This window comes from Lacerta agilis, chromosome 1, assembly GCF_009819535.1.
Source record: "Lacerta agilis isolate rLacAgi1 chromosome 1, rLacAgi1.pri, whole genome shotgun sequence".
Classification (NCBI taxonomy): Eukaryota; Metazoa; Chordata; class Lepidosauria; order Squamata; family Lacertidae; genus Lacerta; species Lacerta agilis.
Genome location: NC_046312.1, coordinates 46785421 through 46795901, shown reverse-complemented (window position 1 = coordinate 46795901; position 10481 = coordinate 46785421).

Here is a 10481-nt window from a genome sequence, read left to right as displayed (position 1 = left end):
GACTGCGTTAGCCTTGTTGTTTAATAAGATAATAGAACTCTCCTTTCTTTTTGGGAGGTGGGGATTTTATGGTTAAAGAACACATTTGAGCAAAGAGGATGGCAATGGGGAGATTTTGCAGAGACCTCTCTAAAAAAAATATGAAGTGCTATCTTCTTGTTTGTGCAATCTTAGACTGGGGTCCCTGGACAAAATTTCAGTGAATATGTTGCACTGATGTATACAAATAGACAGGGATCCAAAGGACCGCGTGCAGATTACCACACACATACCAGTGCTTACTTGGGTGCTCCCCGTCCCTGTTTACATCCCTGAAAAAAGACACTCCTGGGTGTTGTGGGACACTATGGAGTCAGGCTAAACTTAGCAGAAGAGGACATAGCTGGAAAGGGAATTTGGCCATTACTATCCTGCACTTAGTGCTTATGCATGGGATTGTTTGGATCCAGGTTATAAAATCCAAGTAGGCTCTAGTCAATGCCACCTATATAGAGTATGTGTCTCTAACGTTGAGATTTAATTTAATTAAAACATTTGGTCCTAAGAAATTGACATCATTGCTCTAAGACACAATGCTAACACATGTAGATAATTAAGTCCTCAAATAATGAGCTGAGATTCAAGTGTAGAAATGGCAACATTGATTGCCACAACTACTCTTCCTGTCAACTTTCTCTTCACTTTTACAATTGTTTATTTTGGAAACAGTTTGCTGCAACTAAAGTACAGTATAAAGTATACCAAAAGTCACTAGGCTAAAATAGATGTATTTCCAGGTTACTAAGTAAAAAAAATGTAAGTAATTCAGGCAGACAGTTTTAAAGATTTGCCTTTAAGATGTGGAATAATGAAATAGATTTTAATCTGAGTTCTTCATAGAAATAGATTTGCTGCTGTTATGCCTTGTTAACAATATTTTTTTAATAACAAAAAACAGAAAGACTCACATAAAAAGTACCCTGTACACAGTACAGCTATCACATAAACCAACTGTGTGAATATAGCATTGTCTGGTGTGTATATTATCTGGTGAATAGGGCACCTAATTCATTCTTACATTTGTTTATGGTTATAATTTAGATAATCTACCCATCCTCTTTTCCGCATTAACTATATTTATTATGACTATAAAATACTTGAAGCTTTGTGCAGAGAAAAGCTGTGGCAAAAGTGTTTCTGGTACACTCATCATTGTGGCATCAGTAAGCTGCCCAATAGTGTACTGAGAGTTTGGCTATGTTACAGTTTCAGACAGCTCAAGTTGTACGTGGTGTTTCTTTCACAGGATTTGTACTGCTTTTGTATCTTAACTGCTGAATTAGAAATGAAGCGCATGTTTACAAATAGTTGTTCATTATTTTCCAGACAAAACTGCTCCCAGTCTTCATTGGCACCACTTCCTCCCTTGTGATATTAGTGGGGCTATGCTTCTCCCTATAATATTAATTTATTTAAAAAATCACTATTCATTCTACAGTTGAGCAAAACTCTTTCATGAATGCGTGACTGCACAAAACAATGCCAAAAAATCCAGCTGATCCAATGAAAAATATACTTTCCTGCTGAGCGATCATTTTTTGTGTCAGCAATAAGAAGAAAATCTTGAGAAGACGAAGGCACTGCAAATATGGTGACCAGGCAAACTGGACATTTCCTCTTCACACATTTAGCCATTTTCAGTGGTGAACCATGTATACATTACAACTATTGCTAATTCTTAAATATTTTTAGAATACAAGTCTGAACTCAACCTTTGATTTTCAGCTTCGTGCTTCAAGTTAACAATGCAATGACCCTAGAACTGTCATCATAGCCAAAATTGTGCCAGCTACATATGTAGCACTATCTGCTTGGAAGCCCAAAGCAGCCCAACACAATTCCCAGATGACCAGGTGGAATGTAAGGGTTCACATGATGAAAACTAGGTTGAAACCCTGCACTTTATCTTTGGTAGAAAAGGTGATTTTATACTGTAAACAGCCCTACAGTCCTTGGATGAAGGGCGGTATAGAAATTTAACTAACAAATAAATAAATAAAATAAAAGCTGTCTTGCCTTGGAAAAGTGGCAGTTCTCTGCCTAATCAGGAACATTGGTGAACAAGAATAACCAGGAAGGTTGTATCAGCAAGTGTAGCCAAGCAAAGGAACAAAGATGAGGTGGATTCATAGTTTAAAGGCCAGGACAAGATCGGTGCAAATAAGGCTGTCTTAGCATGCAGAGTGAAAGGAGTACTTGGAGCCAAGTTGAGGAAACAGTTGAGAAACAGGGATTATGTGAAATACTGAACTCACGCTCCAAAATATTCTGCTGAAATAAAAAAGATTGGGTCTAACCAGTGCTTTTTTCTAAAGAAATGTTATGGGGTACTCTCATTTCCCTACTCATACTGAAATACTGCCCCTCAATGAGGCCAAAATTAGATTCACAAAATGTTTAGGGCTATGCATACCCCTGCGTCCCCCCAGGGAAAAAAAAGCACTGGGTCTAACAAATGAACTTGTGTATAGCAGATCAGTTCATTCTGGTATTCAAAACTAATTACAGGGCTCAAAATGATTTGATTAAGTGTATGTATATCTTTGCACCTGATTCCAGCTGATGGATCTCACTGGTTCTAGGTTTTCTTTTTTTCCCCTAGATGATGTACTGGCTGCCTTGGAGAGAACAATTACAACTTTGAAGCTGACTTAGTGTTCTTTCAAATGTATTAATGTGTTTATGCTCATATGGTGCATTTTATTCAGAAAGAATTGTTATATTTTTAGGTTTATTTAGGCTAGTCAGGGCAGACTGCTTCTGAATTATAATTTGTGTGTTGAAGAATTATAGTTTGTGTGTTGAATTTTAATGGCTTCGTTTGCAATTTCTTGGGAACGGGATACATTACCTTAGGGTGGGTTTCCCTAAGTAAGTATATTCTATTGTTTAACATGCTGTCTAAATTGACCAACCTTTGTTTGCTATTTGCTAGCAAAGCAGAATCAGGAACCATAGTTTGAAACAGTTTTGCAAACTATAGTTTGTGCTATGTGCAGTATCCAACATTCCTGTTCTGGTAGGCAAGTGACTTCCACTTGCACAATGCACTTCCTCTCCACTTTCCTGCTGCCCCACACATGCCCTCAAAAGCAGCTCTGGAGTGTTGGGGAACACTTCAGAGCAGATTGAGAAGTTGAGTAGAGGTAAAAAGGAGAATTCCCATTTCATGAGCAGAATTCCATTCATGGCACATTGCATACAACTGATCTTTGCTCTACCTCTGCTGCATCTACTGGAGTACTGAGCAGACAAGAGATGAAAGTGGACACTCTTCCTTTAAACCATGTTTTGGGTTCTAAACTATAGGTAGCACAAATTTTATCTGACACATATCATAATATTGGAGCCTTTGGCACCTTTTACTCAGATACTTTTTAGGTAAAACAAAACAAAATAAAAAATTCCTTCCAGTAGCACCTTAGACTAACTAGGTTTGTTCTTGGTATGAACTTTCGTGTGCATGCAGACCAACATGGCTGGTGTTTTGTTTTGACTATGGCAGACCAACACGGCTACCTACCTGTAACTGGAACTTTTTAGGTTAAAAAGTGAAGTGAAGTGGTATTTGCTGCTCCTCAAAAGAATGCATATGCCAGTTTCAATCTAACTACTAGGAAAGTTAAAGTATGTTTAAGTGGATGAAGTAATAGACTTTTTTCCTATAATCTCAATTTTTCTTTGATTTTTCTCCTTCTTGTCCTCTTCTTTGTAATATTTGTCAAGAGAATACTTCAAAATGCTTTTAAGTAGTTCTTAATTCTCTTCATGAAGCTCTGCAAATCTAGCTGTGCCCTCTCTGCATGTAGGTCAGCTGGTACCAAAATCCTTACTACCTAAACACAGGACTCATCTATGGAGCACTTACCACACTATCTTCGCAGTGAGCAGAATTATTGAGCTAACCTAACAGCTTTTTTTCTAGACCTATTTCTTAGTATCTTATTACAACAATTTCATTTATCATTCTCTGTTGTAGAAGGATATTAATTTCTGTCAGCCTTCATGTCACATAAAAGAGATAATACATCACCTTTAGAGAACTGGATGACTAAGGGTTTTGCTAATAGGTGTCGAGTCTTTCATTTGTCACTAGTTCAAAGCTTATGGGAAATGGCTAGAGCTAAAAATTATCATCCGAAAGCTGTCCAGTGCTATTGTGAAATCACAAACGTAATGAACTCTTTAACTTAGCTGTCAGTGAAAGCTGTGAAAACAGAAGATGGTTGATGGGGGTTTCTTAAACTCCTAAGAATTTCCATGTGCTTGATTATAATATTAAGAGATGTATTATCAAGGATTTAGTCAAATCTGCCTCAGATGATGATGGTGGTGGTGTGTTAGTCTTGTTACACATGATACTCCACCAATCATTTATTAGCCATTCATTAGTGATGTCAGTACATTCTCTTAAGATTTAAATTTATAAGTTCCTAATTAGTTCTGGTTTTACATCACCACACCAAATCTTACTTATTACAAGCCCAATTTTCATTTACATTAATTGCATGTGGAAGATATTAGCCAATGTAAATCTTCACAAACATAGTCTTCTATTCTGGAGAGGAGGTCACTTCCACCCTGGGGCCTGTAAATCTCTCTCCCATCCACAAAAATATGCCAGTTATGCATTGTTCAGCATATTTGCACTTGCATAGTGTATAACATACTATTAAGTCTCACATCCACTATTCTTGGTCATTATTTTTCTAAACTCTATTCTTGCTAGTCATCTGTAGCCATATTCTATACCCTATAACTGACTACACTTCCCAATTGGATCAAACAATTACTGCATTTGAATACTGGTTGAAGAAAATAGTGGATGAAGAAAAGGAAAATGGCAATTTTGCTTTTTGGAAGTAATGGCTCAATATTAGAGACCTATGTAGGAGAAAACTGAGATGTGAAAAGCAGTCAATCTGCACAACAGAGGCACTATTTTGTCAGCCAGTTAAAGATGGGAATATGCTATGCTGAAAACAAAAAGTAAAACATGAACAATGGTCAAGTTTTACTCTAAATAAACCAGTTACACTAAAGAAAAAGAACAAAAAAATGATATTTTTGAAATCCTCGTAAATTCCATTACATTGACAGACCTGGAAGGAGGTTGAATGTAAGGGGCTGATGGTCCATAATAGAAAAGACAATTGGAAACTCTGGTCAGTAACAAAGATTGCTGCACAATTCAATACAGATATCGTTTCTTGAGCTCAGCAAGGGGAATTCTAGCCTGATCCTGATCAGATCTCTAGAAGTTGTTAATTATTCTAAATTTCTACTGGCATCTACTCTATAGGAGTTTGCAATTCTGGAATTAAGGACAGGATAAAAACAAGATCATATCATTGCCGTGCCGACTGTTTTTCAAAGCTTCATTTTGAACTTCAAATGACTTTTCTGAATAGCATAATGTGTGTTCAAGAGCTCTCTCTCTCTGAACTTTTCTGTTCATTTTTCCACTCTTAACTTCCTGCTTACAATTTTTTTTTACTGTTTTTATTTTTTCACAAAGTCTGATGTCTGTCACCAAATTCGGTTTGCCATATTAACAAATGTGGCACACAGCACCAGAATATTTAAAATTTTACATCAGGAAATAGTGAAGTGCCCTGGTGTTTTGCTTGCATCTTACAACATCTCCTTATCCTCCTTATCCTAGCCTAGAAAAGGCTGCAAAGCAAAGACAGTAATGACTCCTTTACTTGACTGAAATATGCTAATAAGGTATTATTACCTCAGAACCTGCTGGGACAGGGGAGGTTGGTTTATTTTTCAAACCTTTGTTACTTGTACACTATTTGCTCCTGACCAGGTCAAGGAGGACCTTTTGAGGACAGAGGTCATCGTCCAGTTGATGTCATGAAAGACTAAAAGGAGCTTGGCATTTCTGGGGAGAAACCATGGAATGCCAATGCAACTTGCCAACTTTACAACTCTAATCTTATCAGCCAACCAATCCTCAGCAATCTTCTGCATTAAGAAAACTAGATTTTTGTTAAGAGTGAAAGCAAGTCCAGCACCCTACACAAGCAACCTATACAGGCAAGTGTATTTATTTGGTTATATATTTTATCACCTCAACTATGATTTTTTTTTGTTATTTTATCTCTAAATACTTGTTGTTTTCAGAACTAAAATTGTGAATTTTTAACCTTTCTGATCCTTGTTATATAACTATCCTTGTTATATAACTGTAATTCTAAACTAGTCAACTGATTTGTGAGCACATTTTGAAAGTTGATCTCTAAAAATACTGAATACATAAATTTAGTAAGAAATCACAATTTTAACACACATGCATAGCTGAATTAGCTTCACTAACAAACAGGCATGCACTGTCTTGTATCAGGCAGGTGGGCAGGTTTATCTTGCTATATCATTTTTATTTTATTTTATTGAAATCATGTGTGTGTCACCAGCTCACTCATGTTTTGTTTATTCTTAATCTAGTTTATGATGTCTATATTTCTTAATAGTTATATTGTTTTAAATTGATGCATACTGCTTTGATAAGTTTTTGCAAAAAATGGCATAGAAATATTTAAATAAAAAATAAATAGCATTCTACCTTTATTCCAAGGAGCTCAAGGTGACATACAGGGATCCAATTTATCCTCACTAAAACCCTATAAAATAGTTCCAGTTACAGGTAGGTAGCCGTGTTGGTCTGCCATAGTCTAAACAATATAAGAAATAGAAAAAATCCTTCCAGTAGCACCTTAGAGACCAACTAAGTTTGTTCTTGGTGTGAGCTTTCGTGTGCATGCACACTTCTTCAGATACACTGAAACAGAAGTCACCAGACCCTTATATATAGTGAGAGAGTGGGGAGGGGTATTACTCAGAAGGGTGGTGGGAATGGGTGATTGGCTGATAAGGTGGAAAACCTGTTGACTGTTAACGACTGCAGTTGGTCTTACAGGAAAAAGCAAGGGGTGAGATGGCTAAGCTTTGTTGTGTATAATGAGATAAGAATCCAATGTCTTTGTTCAGACCAGGTCTCTCCGTGGTTTTATGTTTGGTAATTAGTTGCAATTCAGCAACTTCTCTTTCCAGTAGGAGAAACCAGTAGGAGAACACTTCAGTCTCCCAGGACATTCTATATAAGATCTCAAAGTAGCTGTCTTACTACAAAGCAATTTCAGAAATAGACTGGAAAGAGAATTGCAACTAATTACCAAACTTAAAACCATGGAGAGACCTGGTCTGAAGGCTCTAGGTTGGCAAGAGCTGGGACCGAGCAATGGGAGCTCACCCCGTCGCGGGGATTTGAACCGCCAACCTTCCGATCAGCAAGCCCTAGGCTCTGTGGTTTAGACCACAGCGCCACCCGCGTCCCTACTTTTTGCAGTAGGCAAACCCAATTCAACACTCCTGATCTTGCAGCAAGATTCTTGCTTAAGAATTAGATTGCAATACCAACTGGGATTATACATTTATTTATGATGCTGCAGGATGAAATGGAAAACTCTTTCTCAGCTATACTACTTAAGGCAACAGCTGTGGAGTGCTTATTGTAATACTCCCACACAAAGAGAATATTCCTCAGACCCAGAAATCAGGATGTCAGGGAAAGGGGTTCAAGTCTAGCCTTCTCTCTGAAAGCCTTTTTCATGTCTCTGATGTTCTGTTGTCTCATCTTAGGCCATGCACTATGATGACACTGCTTCAGTGCTCTGTTTTCTATAGATTGCCCCTATTGTGACATGGCATTACCTCACTTCTGGATACCAGCCATTGCCTAGAGCAGGCACGTCCAACAGGTAGATTGTGATCTACCGGTAGATCACTGGATGTCTGTGGTAGATCACTGCCCCCCCAAAGAAGCTCAACAACTTTGGCTCCCCTAAAAAAGCTCAATATTTTTGCCCTGTATCCCCAAAAAACTGGGGCTTTCCTTCTCCCTAAAAAAAAAGCTGAACAACTTTGATCTGAATGCCTAAAAAGGGACTTCTTCCTCCCCAAAAAAGCTGAACAACTTTGACCTGAACCCCAAAAAAGAGGGTAGATCACTGCCAGTTTTTAACTCTGTAAGTAGATCACAATCTCTTGGGAGTTGGCCACCCCTGGCCTAGAGAAACTATAAAGTAACACATGCTACTTGACTTGGATCAAATGCTCGTGCCACACGTTTCCTTTGGTCTGACCTCCATGTAAGACATTACTCTTCTAAAATAAGAGAATAAGATACAGAAGCTCCTTTAGGGAGACAAAATATTAGACAAAAGTAATATTGGGAATCAGATAAGTAGCACAATTACTGTCTGCAATTAAAGGGATACATCATTGCTTACTGGCCCAGCCTATTATTTATTTTTAGTTAAATAATGTTTTAAAAACCCAGTAAGCTAATTGTTTTTATCTGCCTAATCAGACTTATGAGTTTCACTGATTATAATACGAGATCAAAACTACACCTACTGCATGCTTCTGAGACTACATTGTTACTTAGTATTTTCCCATGGTTGAGCTTAAAATTATCAGTCAGGCACGAGAACCCAGACCAGCTAAACAGCCCACCTGTCCTTTCTCTTCCACCTTTCCCACTTGCTAAGAGCCAATGTTGCCATTTTGATACATATTTGGTCTTGCCCTCATCAAAGGGCCTTGAACATGCATACTTAAGGTGCATATCCCCCTTACCCCTACGAACCATGTCTCCTCCAACCCCTAGATGATTACAGTGACCATCTTAGATGAATATGCCCCAAAGCCCTCAAAACTTGTCACCAGCCCTATATCTCCCTCCCTTAGTAACATCTTTTAGGGTTGCCATATGTCCTCTTTTTCCAGGACACATCCTCTTTTTCATGGGTATGTAAAATGAGAGTTGTCATAGCAATCCATAGTTAAAAGTAGAAGTCGGCAAATGTGTCCTCTTTCTTGCTCTAGTTATTCGCAGCAACTAGTACAAAGCTAGAAGACACCCCACCCTCTTACAAGCTTGGTTCATCAAGGGAATGCTGTGGATGTAGTGTAACTTGATTTCAGTAAGGTTTTGACAAATACCTCCACAATATTCTTGCAGAAAAGCTGGTAAAATATGAGGTGGATGACATAACTGTTAGGTTTATTTGTAGCTGGTTGACTGACCCAACCCAAAGAGTGTTCCTCATCATCCTGGAAAAAAAGTGACAAGGGGGGTGCCCTGGGTTCTGTCCTGGGCTTGGAGTTGTTCAACATCCTTATAAACTACCTGGATGAAAAATTTGAGGGGATGCTCATCAAATTTGCAGATAACACCAAAGTGGTAGCTAATGCCACAGAATACAAAATCAGTATTCAAGATGACCTTAACAGATTGTAGAACTAACAAAATAAATTTAAATAGGGACAAATACAAGGTTCTATACTTGCAAGCCTGTAACACCAAAAACTGTATAGCCTCATCTGTTTGGCCATATTAAATGTAGTGTTGCACCAGGGGTGCATCCATAATATTTTGTCTAATTCTATACATATGTTCCAGAATTCTTATCCATACACATCTCAGTGTCATACCCACGTGCATTTTGCCACACGGGCATATACTCCCATACATGATCCGTGATGACTAGCAAATTGCAAAAAGGTTCAATTTCCAAATGTGTCCAGACTGTGGATCCTGAAATTCTCTAACATTAAGTAACATATCACAGACCCTGCAGTGCCCACATTTATATTGGCCCTTAACTGCATTGGGAGATGTTTCCGGTTGAAGAATAGAATAGAATATGACTAAGGATTCTTTAATAGTTTTGCCCCTTCTCCAACCAATTAGAGGGGGAAGATCGCATCCAGGGATGTGTTGAATGATGTGCCAATGTTTGTTTATTAACTTTTGATTTTCATAGATAAGCTAGAAAACTCAAAGTTACATGTTATCCTCTGTTGTTTAATTATGTCCTGTTTTTGAAAAAGTTGCTCCCTATTAATATTGGACACTCTCGGGACTGTATTGTTGATAATGTGTTATGGGTATCCTCTATTTTGAAATTGTTTAGCTAATGTTCTGCAGTCCTGAACAAAAACCCCAGGTTGAGATGAGTTCCGTTTTATTCTAATCATTTGACTGAAAGGGAGGCTGTCTCTGAAGTGTCTTTAATGAAAGGACTCATATGTTAAAAGGGAATGTTTATCTGTAGATTTAGTATAATTTTTAACACCCAATTGCCCTTTGGAAGCTTATACATAGTCATGTCTAAAAGGGAGATGGCCTGTCTGTTATGTTGCAAACTAAATTTAATCATGGGATGAACTGAATTAAGCCAATTGTCCAGGGCATCCAAATGCTGTTCACTGGAAAATACCTTAAATGTGTCATCTATACAGCGTTTTATAAACTTAATATCATGGAAATAAGGGTTAGTGTAGGGATCCAAAATCCATTGTTTTTCAAATTGACACATGAATAAATTTGCCTCACTAAGGGCAAATGGTGAACCCATTGAAACAAC